Source organism: Monodon monoceros, unplaced genomic scaffold, assembly GCF_005190385.1.
Source record: "Monodon monoceros isolate NGI ecotype Baffin Bay Population unplaced genomic scaffold, NGI_Narwhal_1 Super_Scaffold_15, whole genome shotgun sequence".
Taxonomy (NCBI): Eukaryota; Metazoa; Chordata; class Mammalia; order Artiodactyla; family Monodontidae; genus Monodon; species Monodon monoceros.
Genome location: NW_021703771.1, coordinates 16,087,882 through 16,099,545, shown reverse-complemented (window position 1 = coordinate 16,099,545; position 11,664 = coordinate 16,087,882).

Sequence of the window (11,664 nt, the reverse complement as noted above, 5' to 3'; positions counted from 1 at the left end):
TGTGTGTGTGTGTGTGTGTGTGTGTGTGTGTGTGTGTGTGCGTGTAGAGAGAGAGGTAGATAGAAGAACGGGTGACTTATATGCTTCAAATTCCCTTCCATTTTATAGGGGGGTCGCATGCTATTTCCAAGACAGAGACATTCTGTGAGAAACAGTTTCAATAGAGAGTCCGAAATGACAGGAATGGTTTAAACCCAGCACTGGGGAGAGAATGCTGCCTCTAGGTAACACACATCGAAAATGATTCCAAATGTTTTCTCTGATGCCAGCGGTGCAACCTTCTGGATAAATCATTTCACACCACCCTGTTCAGCACACTGAGTGCAGATGCATCCCCTGGCCTCAAAGATCTCCGACGGAAGAGCAGCCGCCCCTGCGGTGCCACCACCCCAGGAGGCGCTGCCCAGCACGCCCCCAGCAGCAGCCCAGGGACCGGTGACAGGCTCCGTGTGATGCAGACCAATAAACTCGGCCCGCCAGGACCGAGTTTCCCTGGGTACACAAGCATCCCCTCCTCTTTATTTTCCTTGGGACCCGGTGAATCATCTTCTGTACCGTCTTACATGGTGTGACTCATTTCAGGCTATTTTCTGCCCAGTCTCAGCCCAGTGGCTCATTTCTGGAGAGGCCCTTCCTCATCTGTTAAATGTCATGAGTCGCTACACTGCACTTGGTAGCAACTCCAGGCTCGCTTCATGGGCGCTGAGCGTACTCAAACAAGAAGAACAGAGCAAAGAAATGGCCTTCATGTGGGTGAAGCTGCCCAGGCCTCTCCCAGCCTTATTTTAAGACCATAATTTGCATATTCCTTCATGGTGATGACAGTGTTGGACCTGGTCATTTTGCTCTCTTTGCTTTTATCGGGAGGCATGTGTGAATCAAATGCAGGCTGCAAAGTCAACATTTGTTTCAAGAACTGTTCAAAACAAACATGGCTCTGTGGCGGTCACTCCCATTTCCTAATGGTCCCTTTCTGCTCCCTTCTTCCAGCTTTATTTTCTTCATGTGACATTTCAGAGCAGAAAAAATCTTTTAGTTTTTAAATTTTTAAATTAAAAAAATTTGGGGGGAGGGTAGAGTTGATTTACAATGTTGTGTTAGTTTCAGGTGTAAGGCAAAGTGAATCCATTAGAAAGGTTTTTTTAAATTTCTCCTTGCATGCCCTTTCTAATGTCTGACAAAAGTTTTTCCAGTTGGAATTTAACTAGTTTAATCAGAAAAATAAGAGTTTGTCCAGTACACCTACAGTGATATCCCTATTCTCTGGAGATTTGTGAACATTTGGGTGTCTCTCTTAATTTTAAAGAAGCTCATAATGATTCCTGCTTCCACTGAAGCACCAAGGAGAAGATGCAGAAATGGCTGGTGTCTGGTTCAGGTGCTCTGGGCAGCCTTGGCTGCCCTCAGATGTTGGCTGTGACTCCTGCTGGCCGGGGCTGCCTACAGCCCTGCGGCATATGTGGAATCTTCTCGGCAGAACAAAGGCAATCTTTTCCCAATCGTTTGATTTCATTGTTTTCATTTTTCAGGGCAAACTTTCAGGTTTATACAAGGGTAAGACTCAGCTTTTCCTGGGTTAGGACATGGACTGTAAAATATTTTGTTGGGTCAGGACATGATGTGCCTCAACCTGAGATGTGCTCAGACTGTTGCTCCAGGCCCAAATGCCTCGGAAGTTTAGGTTCTGAAGGACAAGTGGTGGCAGCCACGCTGGATGGTCACCTAGAGAGCAAGAGGTCCTAGGTGACCTGAGCAGCGGTCCTGATGATTAGACAGTGTGGCTCTTAGTCGAGCAGCCCTGACAGGTCATCGCTGGCTTCGAGATGCGCGGCCACTCCGCAGCTGCGGCCCAGAGAACGTGAGGCATAGCATGCTTTTGCTGTGTGTTTTAAATTAGCTTAGTCAAGCTATAAATATTTGGGCTAATTTCTAAAAAATGAAATGTCTCTGTCAAAGCCAGAAGACTGGCTTGTGTGATGCACATTAACTTCTTATGGAGATGGGGTCTGGAAAGCAGGATGGAAATGTGTTTCTAACCCCAGCTGGTCCAATAGGGTGATGGATCATAGGTTAAGTTTGCTCTGAGGATTCCTCAGTTACCTCAGATTCAAATGCCTGTCTGTGGAGTCTTAGTAACCTCTGTGGAATGCCAACACCAGCCTCGCACAAGGATCAGCATCTCCTGATGCACAGCTCCTCCTATGAGCCGCTTCTGAACCGATTCCCACCTTCCCCTACTAGAATAATTTCTCTTTCTGCTGTGCCCTGTGTCTCCATGTCCCTTGTCAATAACAATAGAGACCCTCTATCCCAAGAACCTTTCCTATAGGTGACCTTTCTCTTCCTGAGTTTTCTTTTTTTCAATTTTTTAATGAGTACACTTTAACTGCATAGTTTTGAAAAACACATAAAGCCAATATGCAGCTGCTCAAGCTCATGCTACTCTGATAAATGCAAATGAAATCAGCAACGAGATGCACTTCAGACTCAGAAGATAAGCAAAATGTCATAGTCAGAAAGTCCTGAGTGATGGCAGAGCAATGCGCATTCCGGTACCTCCAGAGAGGAGCGCAAATTGCAATATCAGGACTTGGTAAAGTCGAAGAATTGCGCTTAGGCTATAACTGATCCACTCCTATAAGCTATGAGAAATTCTTCTAGCATGTGTATAAGGAGATTATCCATATGTAATACACACAGACACATATATATAAAATGGCTAATTACAACAGTTTGTAAGAAAAAAATTGGAAACAACATAAATGTCCATTCTTCTCTATAGAACAATACAGAAACTAAAATAAGTGAACTAGAGCTCCACATGTTGATGTGGATAAATCTCAAAAACATTCAGCCAAAAAAGCTTAATGAGTGTTATACTGGACATATTTAAATTGTAGATACTAATATTTAAATAAAGCTTAAATCCGCAAAAAACAACCTCTAGTACCCTCTTCTTTTCCCATCCCACACCCTTGCGCAGCCACCAGTGAACAGTGTTATGTATGTGGTGTCTCCCCTGGACAGTGCAGAAAAAAGACACAAAGGATGCTATGTAGCTCTGGGCAGGGTGCCATATTTTCCCTCCATGTTGTGGTGGGGTTTGTGGGTTTCTGTCTGCATATTTATGAGCTTCTGTAGGGGGCTCTCCTCCTCTCCTTCTCTCCATTCTCACCTCCCCTCAGCCTGAATTCTTCCCATGAATCCCTTTTCAGCCCCCAACAAGGAGACTACAGTACATGAATCCTATGGCATTTCTTTCTTTTTTCTTTTTTTTTTTAATCAGAGGATAATCGCTTTACAATGTTGTGTTAGTTTCTGCTGTACAGCAAAGTGAGTCAGCTATATGTATACACATATCCCCTCTTTTTTGGGCTTCCTTCCCATTTAGGTCACCACAGAGCACTGAGTAGAGTTCCCTGTGCTATAATAGTATGTTCTCATTAGTTATCTATTTTACACATAGTAGTGTATGTATGTCAATCCCAATCTCCCAATTCATTCCCCCGCCCTTACCCCTTGGTATCCATACATTTGCTTCCTATGGCATTTTTATTTGCCATGGGAGCATATCCATCTGGGGACAGTTCTGTCAGAAAGAAGACTGAATAAACTATCTCCATCTCAGGGGAATTCAGGGTAGAGAAAAGATAAAGAAAGGGTCAGAGTCATGTTTGTTTTTTCATATTCCCTACTGGATTATAATAAAATTTTGTTAAGATTTTGTTTCTTTCAAAGTGCCTATAATTTAAAAAACTCTATTGATAAGAACTTAACACACATTTCATCTATTTAATTTTAATTTCAACTCTGATGGCAATGGAGACTATTTCTTAGGTGGCCCTAGCTCAGGTTAAAGTAAGCCAAAATGGTAACTACTGAGGCTATAAACTTTTCACTAAGTAGATTAGCAATTTTAGTTTTAAAATGATCTGACCATAAATTACTTTATTTCTGAGCAATCTGAGACCTTTTGAAGGATTCCTGAAGATATTTTAAAGAAACGCTCAGGCTTCAACTCTTGTTACTTATTCCATCAATACATTCATACTTCCATTCTTTCTAAGTTTCAAATAATTTGAAGACTTATTTAATTAAGGCTGAATTTAATAACTATATGATTTTTTAAAATATTTATTTATTTATTTGGTTGTGCCAGGTGATTAGTTGTGGCATGAAGGATCTTTAGTTGTGGCATGCGAACTCTTAGTTGCGGCACGTGGGATCTAGTTCCCTGACCAGGGATCGAATCCGGGTCCCCTGCATTGGGAGTGCGGAGTCTTAGCCCCTGGACCACCAGGGAAGTCCCAATAACTATGTGATTTTTGATGTATGCTTTTTGAGAAAATTATATAAGAGGGTCAATTCATCACTTTGTACGCAATTATCTTGAGTCACTGTTAATGTTTACACACAAAAAGATTCCGATTTTAGTTAGAAATTGTAACCTAAAATTTTTAGGATACAAAGAAAGAGAGAAAAGTCTGCATGATAGAAACACAAACTCACCCAAACCCCATCATTCATGAACTTTTTCAGTGACATCATTTACTATGGATAGCAACAGAAACGGCTAAATTTAAGCTCCAGACCCACATCCAATGACCATCTGGGCCAATCTTATCCTTGTATCTCAAGCAAAACATTATCAAATAGAAGTAGTCATATTTTTTTCCAAACCTGCCCTCCACACAATAAAAAAAATCAAGGCACAATAGTAGAGAATCAGCAGTCCCTTCAGGATGGAGGTTCAAAATGTAGAATAGAAAAATTGTGTACTGGAAGGTTGCAGGGGTTTATAAAAGATTAAAAATAAGAGATATATCTTAACATAATTGGCCTAATACCAACTTAGATGAAAGGAAATGGATGAATTAGCTTCTAGAAGTGTTTTGCATACCTGATTTTATCTCAAAATATGTTTTTATGTGCTTTCCACTGTACATAATAATGTCCTATTATCAATAGACCAGTTTATTTTTATTTTTTTAAAATTTATTTATTTATTTTTGGCTCCGTTGGGTCTTTGTTGCTGTGCGTGGGCTTTCTCTAGTTGCAATGAGTGGGGGCTACTCTTGGTTGCAGTGTGCGGGCTTCTCATTGCAGTGGCTTATCTTGTCGAGGAGCACAGGCTCTAGGTTGTTGTGGCATGTGGGCTTCAGTAGTTGTGGCTTGCGGGCTCTAGAGCGCAGGCTCAGTAGTTGTGGCACACGGGCTTAGCTGCTCCGCAGCATGTGGGATCTTCCCAGACCAGGGATCGAACCCGTGTCCCCTGCATTGGCAGGTGGATTCTTAATCACTGTGCCACCAGGGAAGTCCCCATGCAGTTTATTTTTTGCACAGTAGACACATTTTTACCGATATTCCCATATTGTTGACAAAAAGTTGATGGCTAGCTGGCAAGGAGATGAGTAGAGTTATTTGATCGTTACAAGACTGGTATTCTTGATCTGGGACTCATTACAACAATGTTTTGCTAAACCAACCTCTGTTCTCTTTAGAACAGCACCGATTATTATTCTAGAGATTCAGTATTAATATATTTGTTTATTTTATTTTTCAACAAGCTTTTATTTAATCTTAGTGTGTCCTGGGCAGAGGGGTTACAGGGATGAAACTGTTCTTGTCCTTAGAAAGTTTACAAACCAAGAATTATAATATAATGAGAAATTCCTTTCACAACGATATATGCAAAGGGCAGTCAGAACATAGGAGAAGCCCATATCTTCTCTGACTTAGGGAAGACTTCACAGTGGCAAAGATACGTACTGAGAATTCTCTGGGCATATAAGTGAGGAAAGTACATCTGAAAGAGAGAACAGAGTGTGCAAAGGAATGGAAGCATGAGAGAGTATGATGTGTTCTGTACAAACAGTTCACTATGGTGAGAGAGTAAGATTAGAGTGAGGAGGAAAGGAAGGGGAGACAAAAGATGAGAACAGACAGGCGTATATCAGAGGAGGCTCAAATTTACCCTTTGGGCAATTTAGAGCCACTGAAGAATTTTGAGCCAACATGTTCAATAGAAAGACCTCTCTAGGCACCTCCCTGGTGGCACAGTGGTTAAGAATCTGCCTGACAATGCAGGGGACACGGGTTCGAGCCCTGGTCTGGGAAGATCCCACTTGCCACGGAGCAACTAAGCCCGTGTGCCACAGCTACTGAGCCTGCGCTCTAGAGCCCAAGAGCCACAACTACTGAGCCCACATGCCACAACTACTGAAGCCCACGTGCCTAGAGCCCGTGCTCCGCAACAGAAGCCACAGCAATGAGAAGCCTGCACACTGCAACAAAGAGTAGCCCCCGCTCGCCGCCAGCTAGAGAAAGCCCACTGGCAGTAATGAAGACCCAATGCAGCCAAAAATAAATAAATAAGTAAATAAATTTAAAAAAGGAAAAAAGGAAGACCTCTCTAGAAAAGTTGGATAGGACAGATTAAATGTGTGCAAGAAAATCTAGAGACACAGAGAACACTCAGGCTATTGCAATGGTCCAGAAAGAGCCAATGAGTTCCTAAATATGGATCCAGCACCTGAGTAAGGATTTGGGAGATATTTAGGAGGGAGACTCACAATACTGGGCTTTCCTTGGAATAAGGGTAGAGGAAACGGAAGGGTGTAATATGACTCTCAACAATCTCATCTGGATAACTGATGTCAGCCATGGACACCAGCAAAGCAGCAGCAGTAGCTTTGGAGATGCTTGGGAGATCTTAATATGTAAATATATAAAAGATAGTTGGATATGTAGATCTGGAATTAAAAGGAAAAAAAAAAGGCTGTGACTGAAGATAAGTTATTGGGGGTTATTTGCATTTTCATGGAGAGCTAATGGTTAAACATGGACCAGCATACAATGCATGTGATCCATTGCTGGTGATGGACCCTGGGTACCGTATACCTGGTTGCTCCTGGGGAGGATTTTTCCCTTTTGATGAAAGAGATATGACAGATGGAATGTTGGCTGCCATATCAGTCAACAAAGGATGTCACAGTCACCAGCGATTGCAGCCCTCTAATGTGAGCCAGTGAGCCCTGAGGAAACTCAGGAAGGAAAGAATACCTGCCATCTATCAGCCATCAGACTGCAGCCACTCCCCACAGTGAGCCCTGAGGAAACTCAGGATGTGAAAATACAGGATACTGGCCCCAGATAGCTGAGGTGCCTATCAAAGGAATAATTTCAGTGAGCCCAGACTCTTGCATCTTCCCATATACAGCAAAGCTCTAAATTTAACTTGGGATATCTGGTTTTCTGTAATTAATGATAGTCTTTTGATGTTCAGACAACCTGCTCTTTGTCGTAAAACATCTATATGACCTAGCTCCCCCCTCACCTCCTTGGAGCATTTCTCTCAGGGTTACTTGAGATGCTGCCTCCCGGGCCTGAAGTCCTAAAAATTCCCACCGAATAAAACGTCACTCTCAACTTTTAGGTTGTGAATAGTTTTTAAGTCGACAGATACATGAAGAGATCTCACTACTAACCATTTTGCCTTTGGACTATGTTGAGTGAGGAGGTGATACCTAAAGAGGAAGGCCAACCTGATGAGGACTGAAGTGTGGGAAGATGGAAGGGAGTTGGGTCCTTGATGACATAAACTACTGAACAAGCCCTGAAACTCCAGACTTCCTGTTACGTGAAGGTTTATATTTCCTTGCTGTTTAAACTCCATTCATTTTAATATTTTGGTACTTACAGCAGACATCATCCAAACTAAAAAGCCTCTTTCTGTGAGATAAGGTAGAAACAATTAAAAACAGACAGAGCGACATCTTATTTTGTGGGTAAAAGGGCAGTAAACTGAGGGAGCTTTGTGTGTGTGTGGCTTAAGAAGCTAGATGATGAGAGAGGGGATGACATTGAGGATTGATGACAATTACGAAGGGGATGAAAGAGGATCTGTCTTCGGACGTGAAAAAGACTGTCAAAGAATGTGTTGGGCAGAGTCAAGGCCTAAGATCATATCAGACAATGGCACTAATTTGCGTGGCTGTATAATCTTTTCTACGTTGTCTTGGCTGGATAGGAAGGAAGTGCAGGTAGAGGGATGGATACACTGTGGATCAGGGAAGAGTCAGGGCCTGGAGGGCATAAGGAGTGACTGAAGCAGGAGGGAGGGGAACAGGAGGATAAGAAGCTGTGGTCAAAGAATGGGCTCTTGGGGTCTGAGAATTCAACAGTGAGTGTAGATACAGGCTGACCATGTGTAGCCTGTGAAAAAGGCCTGTGTGTGGAGCATAGAGAACAGGGGAAGTGGTACGAGATCATGATGGAGAGGTAGGCCTGAGCCAGATGTGGTAGGGCCTCCATATAAAGAGTTGAGGTTTTCATCTAAATAGGCTGAGAAGCCATTAAAGGGATTTAAAAATGGCAATGAGGGGCTTCCCTGGTGGCGCAGTGGTTGAGAGTCCGCTGGCCGATGCAGGGGACACGGCTTCGTGCCCTGGTCCGGGAGGATCCCACATGCCGCGAAGCAGCTGGGTCCGTGAGCCATGGCCGCTGAGCCTGCACGTCCCGAGCCTGTGCTCCACAGCGGGAGAGGCCACAACAGTGAGAGGCCCGCGTACCGCAAAAAAAAAAAAAAAAAAAGGCAATGACATTTAAGAGCCTTTAGAAAGGCAATGATCTGATACTTTGGAAAGACCACTTCTGGAGGTTGTGTTGAGAATGGATAATAGGAGAGCAAGAAAGAAATCAGGACAACAGCTGGCTGGTGACTGCAGTAGTTGAGGCAAGAGGTAGGGACGACCTGAATCTAGAAGGTGACAGTGGAGGGAGGGAGAGAGAGAAATAAGTAGCTTCAATATATAATTGGGACACAGGACCAATAGGACTCGTAGGTGGAGTAGATTACGGGGTAAGGAAGCGCAAGAAGACAAAAAAAATCCCTAAATTTTGGTCTTTTGCAAAGTGATAGTGGTTCCATTTACTGACAAGGGAATATTGGAGAAAAAAGTGGATTTCTTGAGGGGAGATGGGGGTAGCAGAGAGTCGAGAGTGCTAGTTTGATTATATCACAAGGAGATGTCACACATATAGTTGGATATTTGAGTCTAGAGCACAGAGAAGAGATCAGAGACAAAGCATAATTTTGGAAACTGTATGTGGGTACCTCGCCACTACTCTTTCTTTCCCATCACCACTGTGTGGCACCTATATTATTTGGAGGGAATTGACTCCTAACCTGGAATCTGATATGGATCTCGATTGTTTTATCTCAATCAAGATAATCCTTCCTCTCCCACATCATCATTATTGATTGAGGTAACTCAGATCGAAGCCTCCCTGCACATGGCATTGCCCTATCCAAAGGAATTGCATCAGAAGTACGTATGTGAAAAATTTGGGCCAATGGGACACATGGAAGCTCATTTCTGGGATCTCCTAAGAAAGAATGTTTCCTGTCCTTCTGAGAGCCCAGAGAAAGCGACCAGAAATCAACCTTCTCTCTCATTTTGGACGGCACGATTTGTGGATGTAAAATCTGGAACTGCTGCAGCCATTTTGTCAACATGACGGACATCAGCTTGAGGATGAAGCTGATAACATGGGAGGTGGGATAGAGACTTGGAAAGAAAATGGTCCCCTGATGATACTGTTGAAGCCCTGAAGACTATCTTGCTTCTGAACTTTTCAGTTATGGGAACCAATAACCGGCCCCCCCTCCCCACTTTATTATTTAAGACAGAGTTTGATTTTTGGTTATTTGCAGTATGAGTCCTAACTGATGACTCCTAAGCCACTAGCACATAAATCATATTTCATCCCAGGGAGAAAATGTTGAGAAGGAAGATTGAATCCCGAGGCATCCCAACCTTAGAGACTGGGCCAAGGAAGAGGAACATAAAAGAGAGAAAAGGAACAGGCAGAAACATAGAAGGCGACGCAGGAAAGTGTGGAGTCACTGGGGGGGAAATGTGTTTGAAGAATGAGGGAGGAGTCCCCTCTTTGAGAGCTCCTGGGAGTTCAGGTAACATGAGGGCAGGTACATGACCTTGGAAATGGCAACATGCAGCTTGCTAGTGACCCTGTGAAGTGCAGTCAGAAGAGGGGAGGAGGGAAGCTGGTAGAGTAGAAGGGAGGGGAGAAGGGGTTCGGGAGTGAAGACAGTGGGTGGACACACATTTCAAGAACTTTTGCTGCAAAGACAGGAAGAGCAGCGAGTCAGGAACAGCCAGGCCTGTGGGGCTGGGAGAGTTTGTTTTAATAGCTTTCATCATTTTTTTTTTTTTTTTTGCGGTACGCGGGCCTCTCACTGCCGCGGTGTTTCCCGTTGTGGAGCACAGGCTCCGGACGCGCAGGCTCAGCGGCCATGGCTCACGGGCCCAGCTGCTCTGCGGCATGTGGGATCTTCCCAGACCGGGGCACGAACCCGTGCCCCCTGCATCGGCAGGCGGACTCTCAACCACTGTGCCACCAGGGATGCCCCATCATTTGTTTTTTTGAGAATGGAACAGACGAGCGTTCCATATGCTGAGGGAACGATCCAGAGGAGAATAATAAATAAAGGATGCAGGAGAGAAGAGCAAATGCAGAGGCACTCCTAGTAAAGGTGAGAGGGATGGTACCCGAGGATAAGAGGAGATGCTTAGTAAGAGCAGAAACACCTCGTCCTTTGTCAAAGGAGAGAACAAAGAACGTGACTGGGTAAAAGAAGGCTTGTGGATTTGTGCTAAGAAGTTGGAGAAGCGTCTGTTCTGTTTTCTCAGTTGAGTGTGAGTGAACATCACCTGCCAAGATGTAGGAAAAGCGTGTGATCAAATGTGGTCATGGCTTCCCGGCAGGACAGAAATTTTCTTTATTAGGCTTCTGGAAAATGACCTTTTACATTCCTGAAGTTGTAAAACTCTTCCAAGTGACTTTCTTGTCTATTAAATTCTAAAAGGGATGCTTTACATTTTTTGAAAGTTTTGCTACATGTAAATGGGACAGGAGGGGGTGATGGAGGGGGTGTTTCTTTTACCGTCAGTTTAAGGTTTAGGCAACTGGATTCAGATTCTCTTAAAGCTGGTTTTTGTTAAAGGGAAATTTTAAGCTTTCCACCTGAAATATTTATAAGCCCGTGACATGTTATTTTCTCTCCAACAGAGAGTTCCTGTTTGCTACCGTTAAGTTAGCTCACATCTGTGGTCTTCATTGACAAGAGTCCTGGTCTTTTCCTCTTTCTTTAGATATCCTCTAGTTCTCTGGTACTATGAAAAGTTGGAAAAATAATTTATAACACTTAAAAATCAAAGCTATAACTAAAATATATATTCTTCATAGCCTAGAAGAAAATAAAATATATTCCACTTCTCTGGACAGTTTTATAATAAGTGTCAAGTTGAGAAACTGCTTGATGTTTCAAGATGATTAGCTATGACTTCTAGTTATAAGTTAGTAGGGGGCTCTTATTACGTTGTAATTATAGGTTTTAGCTAACAAGATAATTTAAGTTAATTAGACTATTATAAAGACCATGTAGAGGAGGAAAGTGTGGGTTATTGTTTTGTAAACACTGCTGGATTTGTCCTCATTTTAGGCAGTACGAAATAACTTATTTTGCACAAAACCACTTAAGAGACTTAAAATACAACTTCGTGTGTAACCTCTCTAGCTGTGCAATTCTAAAGAGCGAGCCCATCATATCCACCTGGGGTACTGGCTTCAAATCCTGATGAC